Source organism: Ambystoma mexicanum, unplaced genomic scaffold (assembly GCF_040938575.1).
Source record: "Ambystoma mexicanum isolate Mex_15411 unplaced genomic scaffold, UKY_AmexF1_1 Mex_scaf10, whole genome shotgun sequence".
Classification (NCBI taxonomy): Eukaryota; Metazoa; Chordata; class Amphibia; order Caudata; family Ambystomatidae; genus Ambystoma; species Ambystoma mexicanum.
In genome coordinates this window covers 2875001-2885000 of record NW_027182325.1, presented here as the reverse complement: position 1 = coordinate 2885000, position 10000 = coordinate 2875001, and the positions used below count along the sequence as shown (strand labels likewise).

Genomic DNA, 10000 nt, shown 5'->3' with positions numbered 1-10000 from the left:
TTTGAAAGGCAATTGAGAAATGGCTCACTTCCTGAACTTGGAGTACAAAAAAGCCTACAGCACCTGGTATTCCCAGGCGGTCTTCCATCCAGGTACTAACTAGGCCCGACACTGCTTAGCTTCTGAGATCAGACGAGATCAGGCACATTCAGTGTGGTGTGGCCGTAGGCTCTGGGCCTAGTGAGTTTTGTACTTTTAAGCATCTAGTCGGCTAGACCTTGCAGTTTTAAAAGGCAATTGAGAAAGGGCTCACTTCCTGAACTTGGAGCACAAAAAAGCCTACAGCACCTGGTATTCCCAGGCGGTCTCCCATCCAGGTACTAACTAGGCCTGACACTGCTTAACTTCCGAGATCAGTCGAGATCGGGTGCATTCAGTGTGGTGTGGCCGTAGGCTCTAGGAATGCTAAGAATATTACTCTTATGCATTTGCATTTAGTAAGCTAAGCCATGCAGCCACTTGCAACATGATACCACGCTCATCGCTCATCGCTCGATCAGGCTCGATCAGGCGAGATATATAAGACTGGTGGGCCCATTCAGGACTCCTATGTCTGGTAGGATAACTTTAATTCATCCATCCTGTGTCTGTTGCAGGGAGGTGGAGAGAACAATCAACACAATAATGGTTTTCTTTCATGCCTCTTGAAGGACTCAATATTCTCTGTACTGCATTACATGTGAAAGTCGATTTATTACCCATGAACACACTACCTGTATGCTAATTCTATGTAAAAAGGTAGCTCCAGCCCTCATGATGTTGTCCAACATTTCCGCTATAAAACGGGATACAATTATTTTGGAAACATACCAAATTTGAAAAATAATTGAGAAGTTGCGCAATTACTAATCATGGAGCACAAAAAAGCCTACAGCACCTGGTATTCCCAGGCAGTCTCCCATCCAGGTACTAACTAGGCCTGACCCTGCTTAGCTTCCGAGATCGGGCGCATTCAGTGTGGTGTGGCCGTAGGCTCTGGGCCTAGTGAGTTTTGTACTTTTAAGCATCTAGTCGGCTAGACCTTGCAGTTTTGAAAGGCAATTGTGAAATGGCTCACTTCCTGAACTTGGAGCACAAAAAAGCCTACAGCACCTGGTATTCCCAGGTGGTCTCCCATCCAGGTACTAACTAGGCCCGACACTGCTTAGCTTCCGAGATCAGACGAGATCGGGCGCAATCAGTGTGGTGTGGCCATAGGCTCTGAGCCTAGTGAGTTTTGTACTTTTAAGCATCTAGTCAGCTAGACCTTGCAATTGAGAAATGGCTCACTTCCTGAACTTGGAGCACAAAAAAGCCTACAGCACCTGGTATTCCCAGGCGGTCTCCCATCCAGGTACTAACGAGGCCCGACACTGCTTAGCTTCCGAGATCAGACGAGATCGGGCGCATTCAGTGTGGTGTGGCCGTAGGCTCTGGTTCTTGTGAGTTTTGTACTTTTAAGCATCTAGTCGGCTAGACCTTGCAGTTTTGAAAGGCAATTGAGAAATGGCTCACTTCCTGAACTTGGAGTACAAAAAAGCCTACAGCACCTGGTATTCCCAGGCGGTCTTCCATCCAGGTACTAACTAGGCCCGACACTGCTTAGCTTCTGAGATCAGACGAGATCAGGCACATTCAGTGTGGTGTGGCCGTAGGCTCTGGGCCTAGTGAGTTTTGTACTTTTAAGCATCTAGTCGGCTAGACCTTGCAGTTTTAAAAGGCAATTGAGAAAGGGCTCACTTCCTGAACTTGGAGCACAAAAAAGCCTACAGCACCTGGTATTCCCAGGCGGTCTCCCATCCAGGTACTAACTAGGCCTGACACTGCTTAACTTCCGAGATCAGTCGAGATCGGGTGCATTCAGTGTGGTGTGGCCGTAGGCTCTAGGAATGCTAAGAATATTACTCTTATGCATTTGCATTTAGTAAGCTAAGCCATGCAGCCACTTGCAACATGATACCACGCTCATCGCTCGATCAGGCTCGATCAGGCGAGATATATAAGACTGGTGGGCCCATTCAGGACTCCTATGTCTGGTAGGATAACTTTAATTCATCCATCCTGTGTCTGTTGCAGGGAGGTGGAGAGAACAATCAACACAATAATGGTTTTCTTTCATGCCTCTTGAAGGACTCAATATTCTCTGTACTGCATTACATGTGAAAGTCGATTTATTACCCATGAACACACTACCTGTATGCTAATTCTATGTAAAAAGGTAGCTCCAGCCCTCATGATGTTGTCCAACATTTCCGCTATAAAACGGGATACAATTATTTTGGAAACATACCAAATTTGAAAAATAATTGAGAAGTTGCGCAATTACTAATCATGGAGCACAAAAAAGCCTACAGCACCTGGTATTCCCAGGCAGTCTCCCATCCAGGTACTAACTAGGCCTGACCCTGCTTAGCTTCCGAGATCGGGCGCATTCAGTGTGGTGTGGCCGTAGGCTCTGGGCCTAGTGAGTTTTGTACTTTTAAGCATCTAGTCGGCTAGACCTTGCAGTTTTGAAAGGCAATTGTGAAATGGCTCACTTCCTGAACTTGGAGCACAAAAAAGCCTACAGCACCTGGTAGTCCCAGGTGGTCTCCCATCCAGGTACTAACTAGGCCCGACACTGCTTAGCTTCCGAGATCAGACGAGATCGGGCGCAATCAGTGTGGTGTGGCCGTAGGCTCTGGGCCTAGTGAGTTTTGTACTTTTAAGCATCTAGTCAGCTAGACCTTGCAATTGAGAAATGGCTCACTTCCTGAACTTGGAGCACAAAAAAGCCTACAGCACCTGGTATTCCCAGGCGGTCTCCCATCCAGGTACTAACGAGGCCCGACACTGCTTAGCTTCCGAGATCAGACGAGATCGGGCGCATTCAGTGTGGTGTGGCCGTAGGCTCTGGTTCTTGTGAGTTTTGTACTTTTAAGCATCTAGTCGGCTAGACCTTGCAGTTTTGAAAGGCAATTGAGAAATGGCTCACTTCCTGAACTTGGAGTACAAAAAAGCCTACAGCACCTGGTATTCCCAGGCGGTCTTCCATCCAGGTACTAACTAGGCCCGACACTGCTTAGCTTCTGAGATCAGACGAGATCAGGCACATTCAGTGTGGTGTGGCCGTAGGCTCTGGGCCTAGTGAGTTTTGTACTTTTAAGCATCTAGTCGGCTAGACCTTGCAGTTTTAAAAGGCAATTGAGAAAGGGCTCACTTCCTGAACTTGGAGCACAAAAAAGCCTACAGCACCTGGTATTCCCAGGCGGTCTCCCATCCAGGTACTAACTAGGCCTGACACTGCTTAACTTCCGAGATCAGTCGAGATCGGGTGCATTCAGTGTGGTGTGGCCGTAGGCTCTAGGAATGCTAAGAATATTACTCTTATGCATTTGCATTTAGTAAGCTAAGCCATGCAGCCACTTGCAACATGATACCACGCTCATCGCTCGATCAGGCTCGATCAGGCGAGATATATAAGACTGGTGGGCCCATTCAGGACTCCTATGTCTGGTAGGATAACTTTAATTCATCCATCCTGTGTCTGTTGCAGGGAGGTGGAGAGAACAATCAACACAATAATGGTTTTCTTTCATGCCTCTTGAAGGACTCAATATTCTCTGTACTGCATTACATGTGAAAGTCGATTTATTACCCATGAACACACTACCTGTATGCTAATTCTATGTAAAAAGGTAGCTCCAGCCCTCATGATGTTGTCCAACATTTCCGCTATAAAACGGGATACAATTATTTTGGAAACATACCAAATTTGAAAAATAATTGAGAAGTTGCGCAATTACTAATCATGGAGCACAAAAAAGCCTACAGCACCTGGTATTCCCAGGCAGTCTCCCATCCAGGTACTAACTAGGCCTGACCCTGCTTAGCTTCCGAGATCGGGCGCATTCAGTGTGGTGTGGCCGTAGGCTCTGGGCCTAGTGAGTTTTGTACTTTTAAGCATCTAGTCGGCTAGACCTTGCAGTTTTGAAAGGCAATTGTGAAATGGCTCACTTCCTGAACTTGGAGCACAAAAAAGCCTACAGCACCTGGTATTCCCAGGTGGTCTCCCATCCAGGTACTAACTAGGCCCGACACTGCTTAGCTTCCTCGGGCGCAATCAGTGTGGTGTGGCCGTAGGCTCTGGGCCTAGTGAGTTTTGTACTTTTAAGCATCTAGTCAGCTAGACCTTGCAATTTTGAAAGGCAATTGAGAAATGGCTCACTTCCTGAACTTGGAGCACAAAAAAGCCTACAGCACCTGGTATTCCCAGGCGGTCTCCCATCCAGGTACTAACGAGGCCCGACACTGCTTAGCTTCCGAGATCAGACGAGATCGGGCGCATTCAGTGTGGTGTGGCCGTAGGCTCTGGTTCTTGTGAGTTTTGTACTTTTAAGCATCTAGTCGGCTAGACCTTGCAGTTTTGAAAGGCAATTGAGAAATGGCTCACTTCCTGAACTTGGAGTACAAAAAAGCCTACAGCACCTGGTATTCCCAGGCGGTCTTCCATCCAGGTACTAACTAGGCCCGACACTGCTTAGCTTCTGAGATCAGACGAGATCAGGCACATTCAGTGTGGTGTGGCCGTAGGCTCTGGGCCTAGTGAGTTTTGTACTTTTAAGCATCTAGTCAGCTAGACCTTGCAGTTTTAAAAGGCAATTGAGAAAGGGCTCACTTCCTGAACTTGGAGCACAAAAAAGCCTACAGCACCTGGTATTCCCAGGCGGTCTCCCATCCAGGTACTAACTAGGCCTGACACTGCTTAACTTCCGAGATCAGTCGAGATCGGGTGCATTCAGTGTGGTGTGGCCGTAGGCTCTAGGAATGCTAAGAATATTACTCTTATGCATTTGCATTTAGTAAGCTAAGCCATGCAGCCACTTGCAACATGATACCACGCTCATCGCTCGATCAGCGCTCGATCAGGCGAGATATATAAGACTGGTGGGCCCATTCAGGACTCCTATGTCTGGTAGGATAACTTTAATTCATCCATCCTGTGTCTGTTGCAGGGAGGTGGAGAGAACAATCAACACAATAATGGTTTTCTTTCATGCCTCTTGAAGGACTCAATATTCTCTGTACTGCATTACATGTGAAAGTCGATTTATTACCCATGAACACACTACCTGTATGCTAATTCTATGTAAAAAGGTAGCTCCAGCCCTCATGATGTTGTCCAACATTTCCGCTATAAAACGGGATACAATTATTTTGGAAACATACCAAATTTGAAAAATAATTGAGAAGTTGCGCAATTACTAATCATGGAGCACAAAAAAAGCCTACAGCACCTGGTATTCCCAGGCAGTCTCCCATCCAGGTACTAACTAGGCCTGACACTGCTTAACTTCCGAGATCAGACGAGATCGGGTGCATTCAGTGTGGTGTGGCCATAGGCTCTAGGAATGCTAAGAATATTACTCTTATGCATTTGCATTTAGTAAGCTAAGCCATGCAGCCACTTGCAACATGATACCACGCTCATCGCTCATCGCTCGATCAGGCTCGATCAGGCGAGATATATAAGACTGGTGGGCCCATTCAGGACTCCTATGTCTGGTAGGATAACTTTAATTCATCCATCCTGTGTCTGTTGCAGGGAGGTGGAGAGAACAATCAACACAATAATGGTTTTCTTTCATGCCTCTTGAAGGACTCAATATTCTCTGTACTGCATTACATGTGAAAGTCGATTTATTACCCATGAACACACTACCTGTATGCTAATTCTATGTAAAAAGGTAGCTCCAGCCCTCATGATGTTGTCCAACATTTCCGCTATAAAACGGGATACAATTATTTTGGAAACATACCAAATTTGAAAAATAATTGAGAAGTTGCGCAATTACTAATCATGGAGCACAAAAAAGCCTACAGCACCTGGTATTCCCAGGCAGTCTCCCATCCAGGTACTAACTAGGCCTGACCCTGCTTAGCTTCCGAGATCGGGCGCATTCAGTGTGGTGTGGCCGTAGGCTCTGGGCCTAGTGAGTTTTGTACTTTTAAGCATCTAGTCGGCTAGACCTTGCAGTTTTGAAAGGCAATTGTGAAATGGCTCACTTCCTGAACTTGGAGCACAAAAAAGCCTACAGCACCTGGTATTCCCAGGTGGTCTCCCATCCAGGTACTAACTAGGCCCGACACTGCTTAGCTTCCGAGATCAGACGAGATCGGGCGCAATCAGTGTGGTGTGGCCGTAGGCTCTGGGCCTAGTGAGTTTTGTACTTTTAAGCATCTAGTCAGCTAGACCTTGCAATTGAGAAATGGCTCACTTCCTGAACTTGGAGCACAAAAAAGCCTACAGCACCTGGTATTCCCAGGCGGTCTCCCATCCAGGTACTAACGAGGCCCGACACTGCTTAGCTTCCGAGATCAGACGAGATCGGGCGCATTCAGTGTGGTGTGGCCGTAGGCTCTGGTTCTTGTGAGTTTTGTACTTTTAAGCATCTAGTCGGCTAGACCTTGCAGTTTTGAAAGGCAATTGAGAAATGGCTCACTTCCTGAACTTGGAGTACAAAAAAGCCTACAGCACCTGGTATTCCCAGGCGGTCTTCCATCCAGGTACTAACTAGGCCCGACACTGCTTAGCTTCTGAGATCAGACGAGATCAGGCACATTCAGTGTGGTGTGGCCGTAGGCTCTGGGCCTAGTGAGTTTTGTACTTTTAAGCATCTAGTCGGCTAGACCTTGCAGTTTTAAAAGGCAATTGAGAAAGGGCTCACTTCCTGAACTTGGAGCACAAAAAAGCCTACAGCACCTGGTATTCCCAGGCGGTCTCCCATCCAGGTACTAACTAGGCCTGACACTGCTTAACTTCCGAGATCAGTCGAGATCGGGTGCATTCAGTGTGGTGTGGCCGTAGGCTCTAGGAATGCTAAGAATATTACTCTTATGCATTTGCATTTAGTAAGCTAAGCCATGCAGCCACTTGCAACATGATACCACGCTCATCGCTCGATCAGGCTCGATCAGGCGAGATATATAAGACTGGTGGGCCCATTCAGGACTCCTATGTCTGGTAGGATAACTTTAATTCATCCATCCTGTGTCTGTTGCAGGGAGGTGGAGAGAACAATCAACACAATAATGGTTTTCTTTCATGCCTCTTGAAGGACTCAATATTCTCTGTACTGCATTACATGTGAAAGTCGATTTATTACCCATGAACACACTACCTGTATGCTAATTCTATGTAAAAAGGTAGCTCCAGCCCTCATGATGTTGTCCAACATTTCCGCTATAAAACGGGATACAATTATTTTGGAAACATACCAAATTTGAAAAATAATTGAGAAGTTGCGCAATTACTAATCATGGAGCACAAAAAAGCCTACAGCACCTGGTATTCCCAGGCAGTCTCCCATCCAGGTACTAACTAGGCCTGACCCTGCTTAGCTTCCGAGATCGGGCGCATTCAGTGTGGTGTGGCCGTAGGCTCTGGGCCTAGTGAGTTTTGTACTTTTAAGCATCTAGTCGGCTAGACCTTGCAGTTTTGAAAGGCAATTGTGAAATGGCTCACTTCCTGAACTTGGAGCACAAAAAAGCCTACAGCACCTGGTATTCCCAGGTGGTCTCCCATCCAGGTACTAACTAGGCCCGACACTGCTTAGCTTCCGAGATCAGACGAGATCGGGCGCAATCAGTGTGGTGTGGCCATAGGCTCTGAGCCTAGTGAGTTTTGTACTTTTAAGCATCTAGTCAGCTAGACCTTGCAATTGAGAAATGGCTCACTTCCTGAACTTGGAGCACAAAAAAGCCTACAGCACCTGGTATTCCCAGGCGGTCTCCCATCCAGGTACTAACGAGGCCCGACACTGCTTAGCTTCCGAGATCAGACGAGATCGGGCGCATTCAGTGTGGTGTGGCCGTAGGCTCTGGTTCTTGTGAGTTTTGTACTTTTAAGCATCTAGTCGGCTAGACCTTGCAGTTTTGAAAGGCAATTGAGAAATGGCTCACTTCCTGAACTTGGAGTACAAAAAAGCCTACAGCACCTGGTATTCCCAGGCGGTCTTCCATCCAGGTACTAACTAGGCCCGACACTGCTTAGCTTCTGAGATCAGACGAGATCAGGCACATTCAGTGTGGTGTGGCCGTAGGCTCTGGGCCTAGTGAGTTTTGTACTTTTAAGCATCTAGTCGGCTAGACCTTGCAGTTTTAAAAGGCAATTGAGAAAGGGCTCACTTCCTGAACTTGGAGCACAAAAAAGCCTACAGCACCTGGTATTCCCAGGCGGTCTCCCATCCAGGTACTAACTAGGCCTGACACTGCTTAACTTCCGAGATCAGTCGAGATCGGGTGCATTCAGTGTGGTGTGGCCGTAGGCTCTAGGAATGCTAAGAATATTACTCTTATGCATTTGCATTTAGTAAGCTAAGCCATGCAGCCACTTGCAACATGATACCACGCTCATCGCTCGATCAGGCTCGATCAGGCGAGATATATAAGACTGGTGGGCCCATTCAGGACTCCTATGTCTGGTAGGATAACTTTAATTCATCCATCCTGTGTCTGTTGCAGGGAGGTGGAGAGAACAATCAACACAATAATGGTTTTCTTTCATGCCTCTTGAAGGACTCAATATTCTCTGTACTGCATTACATGTGAAAGTCGATTTATTACCCATGAACACACTACCTGTATGCTAATTCTATGTAAAAAGGTAGCTCCAGCCCTCATGATGTTGTCCAACATTTCCGCTATAAAACGGGATACAATTATTTTGGAAACATACCAAATTTGAAAAATAATTGAGAAGTTGCGCAATTACTAATCATGGAGCACAAAAAAGCCTACAGCACCTGGTATTCCCAGGCAGTCTCCCATCCAGGTACTAACTAGGCCTGACCCTGCTTAGCTTCCGAGATCGGGCGCATTCAGTGTGGTGTGGCCGTAGGCTCTGGGCCTAGTGAGTTTTGTACTTTTAAGCATCTAGTCGGCTAGACCTTGCAGTTTTGAAAGGCAATTGTGAAATGGCTCACTTCCTGAACTTGGAGCACAAAAAAGCCTACAGCACCTGGTAGTCCCAGGTGGTCTCCCATCCAGGTACTAACTAGGCCCGACACTGCTTAGCTTCCGAGATCAGACGAGATCGGGCGCAATCAGTGTGGTGTGGCCGTAGGCTCTGGGCCTAGTGAGTTTTGTACTTTTAAGCATCTAGTCAGCTAGACCTTGCAATTGAGAAATGGCTCACTTCCTGAACTTGGAGCACAAAAAAGCCTACAGCACCTGGTATTCCCAGGCGGTCTCCCATCCAGGTACTAACGAGGCCCGACACTGCTTAGCTTCCGAGATCAGACGAGATCGGGCGCATTCAGTGTGGTGTGGCCGTAGGCTCTGGTTCTTGTGAGTTTTGTACTTTTAAGCATCTAGTCGGCTAGACCTTGCAGTTTTGAAAGGCAATTGAGAAATGGCTCACTTCCTGAACTTGGAGTACAAAAAAGCCTACAGCACCTGGTATTCCCAGGCGGTCTTCCATCCAGGTACTAACTAGGCCCGACACTGCTTAGCTTCTGAGATCAGACGAGATCAGGCACATTCAGTGTGGTGTGGCCGTAGGCTCTGGGCCTAGTGAGTTTTGTACTTTTAAGCATCTAGTCGGCTAGACCTTGCAGTTTTAAAAGGCAATTGAGAAAGGGCTCACTTCCTGAACTTGGAGCACAAAAAAGCCTACAGCACCTGGTATTCCCAGGCGGTCTCCCATCCAGGTACTAACTAGGCCTGACACTGCTTAACTTCCGAGATCAGTCGAGATCGGGTGCATTCAGTGTGGTGTGGCCGTAGGCTCTAGGAATGCTAAGAATATTACTCTTATGCATTTGCATTTAGTAAGCTAAGCCATGCAGCCACTTGCAACATGATACCACGCTCATCGCTCGATCAGGCTCGATCAGGCGAGATATATAAGACTGGTGGGCCCATTCAGGACTCCTATGTCTGGTAGGATAACTTTAATTCATCCATCCTGTGTCTGTTGCAGGGAGGTGGAGAGAACAATCAACACAATAATGGTTTTCTTTCATGCCTCTTGAAGGACTCA

General features: G+C 47.0%; 26 non-coding genes and 7 pseudogenes across 26 annotated transcripts; all 33 read right to left on the bottom strand.

Moving 5' to 3' along the window:
* Positions 1 to 51: 51 nt before the first annotated feature.
* Positions 52 to 170, bottom strand: LOC138540160 (5S ribosomal RNA). The gene has a single exon (XR_011288217.1). It is a non-coding gene; the product is annotated as a 5S ribosomal RNA (ribosomal RNA).
* Positions 171 to 276: 106 nt separating this feature from the next.
* On the bottom strand, positions 277 to 395 carry LOC138538920 (5S ribosomal RNA). Its single transcript, XR_011287004.1, has one exon. It is a non-coding gene; the product is annotated as a 5S ribosomal RNA (ribosomal RNA).
* A 470-nt stretch (positions 396 to 865) lies between these two features.
* LOC138545209 (5S ribosomal RNA) lies at positions 866 to 974 on the bottom strand (annotated as a pseudogene).
* A 106-nt stretch (positions 975 to 1080) lies between these two features.
* Positions 1081 to 1199, bottom strand: LOC138549647 (5S ribosomal RNA). Its single transcript, XR_011293423.1, has one exon. It is a non-coding gene; the product is annotated as a 5S ribosomal RNA (ribosomal RNA).
* A 93-nt stretch (positions 1200 to 1292) lies between these two features.
* Positions 1293 to 1411, bottom strand: LOC138550502 (5S ribosomal RNA). Its single transcript, XR_011294252.1, has one exon. It is a non-coding gene; the product is annotated as a 5S ribosomal RNA (ribosomal RNA).
* Positions 1412 to 1517: 106 nt separating this feature from the next.
* LOC138540159 (5S ribosomal RNA) lies at positions 1518 to 1636 on the bottom strand. The gene has a single exon (XR_011288216.1). It is a non-coding gene; the product is annotated as a 5S ribosomal RNA (ribosomal RNA).
* Positions 1637 to 1742: 106 nt separating this feature from the next.
* LOC138538918 (5S ribosomal RNA) lies at positions 1743 to 1861 on the bottom strand. The gene has a single exon (XR_011287002.1). It is a non-coding gene; the product is annotated as a 5S ribosomal RNA (ribosomal RNA).
* A 463-nt stretch (positions 1862 to 2324) lies between these two features.
* LOC138545208 (5S ribosomal RNA) lies at positions 2325 to 2433 on the bottom strand (annotated as a pseudogene).
* Positions 2434 to 2539: 106 nt separating this feature from the next.
* Positions 2540 to 2658, bottom strand: LOC138541091 (5S ribosomal RNA). Its single transcript, XR_011289106.1, has one exon. It is a non-coding gene; the product is annotated as a 5S ribosomal RNA (ribosomal RNA).
* Positions 2659 to 2751: 93 nt separating this feature from the next.
* LOC138550501 (5S ribosomal RNA) lies at positions 2752 to 2870 on the bottom strand. Its single transcript, XR_011294251.1, has one exon. It is a non-coding gene; the product is annotated as a 5S ribosomal RNA (ribosomal RNA).
* A 106-nt stretch (positions 2871 to 2976) lies between these two features.
* Positions 2977 to 3095, bottom strand: LOC138540158 (5S ribosomal RNA). Its single transcript, XR_011288215.1, has one exon. It is a non-coding gene; the product is annotated as a 5S ribosomal RNA (ribosomal RNA).
* A 106-nt stretch (positions 3096 to 3201) lies between these two features.
* On the bottom strand, positions 3202 to 3320 carry LOC138538917 (5S ribosomal RNA). The gene has a single exon (XR_011287001.1). It is a non-coding gene; the product is annotated as a 5S ribosomal RNA (ribosomal RNA).
* A 463-nt stretch (positions 3321 to 3783) lies between these two features.
* Positions 3784 to 3892, bottom strand: LOC138545206 (5S ribosomal RNA; annotated as a pseudogene).
* A 106-nt stretch (positions 3893 to 3998) lies between these two features.
* Positions 3999 to 4103, bottom strand: LOC138545480 (5S ribosomal RNA; annotated as a pseudogene).
* Positions 4104 to 4209: 106 nt separating this feature from the next.
* Positions 4210 to 4328, bottom strand: LOC138550500 (5S ribosomal RNA). The gene has a single exon (XR_011294250.1). It is a non-coding gene; the product is annotated as a 5S ribosomal RNA (ribosomal RNA).
* Positions 4329 to 4434: 106 nt separating this feature from the next.
* Positions 4435 to 4553, bottom strand: LOC138540157 (5S ribosomal RNA). Its single transcript, XR_011288214.1, has one exon. It is a non-coding gene; the product is annotated as a 5S ribosomal RNA (ribosomal RNA).
* A 106-nt stretch (positions 4554 to 4659) lies between these two features.
* LOC138538916 (5S ribosomal RNA) lies at positions 4660 to 4778 on the bottom strand. Its single transcript, XR_011287000.1, has one exon. It is a non-coding gene; the product is annotated as a 5S ribosomal RNA (ribosomal RNA).
* Positions 4779 to 5243: 465 nt separating this feature from the next.
* On the bottom strand, positions 5244 to 5362 carry LOC138540979 (5S ribosomal RNA). Its single transcript, XR_011289000.1, has one exon. It is a non-coding gene; the product is annotated as a 5S ribosomal RNA (ribosomal RNA).
* Positions 5363 to 5832: 470 nt separating this feature from the next.
* On the bottom strand, positions 5833 to 5941 carry LOC138545205 (5S ribosomal RNA; annotated as a pseudogene).
* Positions 5942 to 6047: 106 nt separating this feature from the next.
* Positions 6048 to 6166, bottom strand: LOC138548188 (5S ribosomal RNA). The gene has a single exon (XR_011292000.1). It is a non-coding gene; the product is annotated as a 5S ribosomal RNA (ribosomal RNA).
* Positions 6167 to 6259: 93 nt separating this feature from the next.
* LOC138550499 (5S ribosomal RNA) lies at positions 6260 to 6378 on the bottom strand. Its single transcript, XR_011294249.1, has one exon. It is a non-coding gene; the product is annotated as a 5S ribosomal RNA (ribosomal RNA).
* A 106-nt stretch (positions 6379 to 6484) lies between these two features.
* On the bottom strand, positions 6485 to 6603 carry LOC138540155 (5S ribosomal RNA). The gene has a single exon (XR_011288212.1). It is a non-coding gene; the product is annotated as a 5S ribosomal RNA (ribosomal RNA).
* A 106-nt stretch (positions 6604 to 6709) lies between these two features.
* LOC138538915 (5S ribosomal RNA) lies at positions 6710 to 6828 on the bottom strand. Its single transcript, XR_011286999.1, has one exon. It is a non-coding gene; the product is annotated as a 5S ribosomal RNA (ribosomal RNA).
* Positions 6829 to 7291: 463 nt separating this feature from the next.
* LOC138545204 (5S ribosomal RNA) lies at positions 7292 to 7400 on the bottom strand (annotated as a pseudogene).
* Positions 7401 to 7506: 106 nt separating this feature from the next.
* On the bottom strand, positions 7507 to 7625 carry LOC138549646 (5S ribosomal RNA). Its single transcript, XR_011293422.1, has one exon. It is a non-coding gene; the product is annotated as a 5S ribosomal RNA (ribosomal RNA).
* Positions 7626 to 7718: 93 nt separating this feature from the next.
* Positions 7719 to 7837, bottom strand: LOC138550498 (5S ribosomal RNA). Its single transcript, XR_011294248.1, has one exon. It is a non-coding gene; the product is annotated as a 5S ribosomal RNA (ribosomal RNA).
* Positions 7838 to 7943: 106 nt separating this feature from the next.
* On the bottom strand, positions 7944 to 8062 carry LOC138540154 (5S ribosomal RNA). Its single transcript, XR_011288211.1, has one exon. It is a non-coding gene; the product is annotated as a 5S ribosomal RNA (ribosomal RNA).
* A 106-nt stretch (positions 8063 to 8168) lies between these two features.
* On the bottom strand, positions 8169 to 8287 carry LOC138538914 (5S ribosomal RNA). The gene has a single exon (XR_011286998.1). It is a non-coding gene; the product is annotated as a 5S ribosomal RNA (ribosomal RNA).
* Positions 8288 to 8750: 463 nt separating this feature from the next.
* On the bottom strand, positions 8751 to 8859 carry LOC138545203 (5S ribosomal RNA; annotated as a pseudogene).
* A 106-nt stretch (positions 8860 to 8965) lies between these two features.
* Positions 8966 to 9084, bottom strand: LOC138541089 (5S ribosomal RNA). Its single transcript, XR_011289105.1, has one exon. It is a non-coding gene; the product is annotated as a 5S ribosomal RNA (ribosomal RNA).
* Positions 9085 to 9177: 93 nt separating this feature from the next.
* On the bottom strand, positions 9178 to 9296 carry LOC138550496 (5S ribosomal RNA). Its single transcript, XR_011294246.1, has one exon. It is a non-coding gene; the product is annotated as a 5S ribosomal RNA (ribosomal RNA).
* Positions 9297 to 9402: 106 nt separating this feature from the next.
* LOC138540153 (5S ribosomal RNA) lies at positions 9403 to 9521 on the bottom strand. Its single transcript, XR_011288210.1, has one exon. It is a non-coding gene; the product is annotated as a 5S ribosomal RNA (ribosomal RNA).
* Positions 9522 to 9627: 106 nt separating this feature from the next.
* On the bottom strand, positions 9628 to 9746 carry LOC138538913 (5S ribosomal RNA). Its single transcript, XR_011286997.1, has one exon. It is a non-coding gene; the product is annotated as a 5S ribosomal RNA (ribosomal RNA).
* Positions 9747 to 10000: the final 254 nt, after the last annotated feature.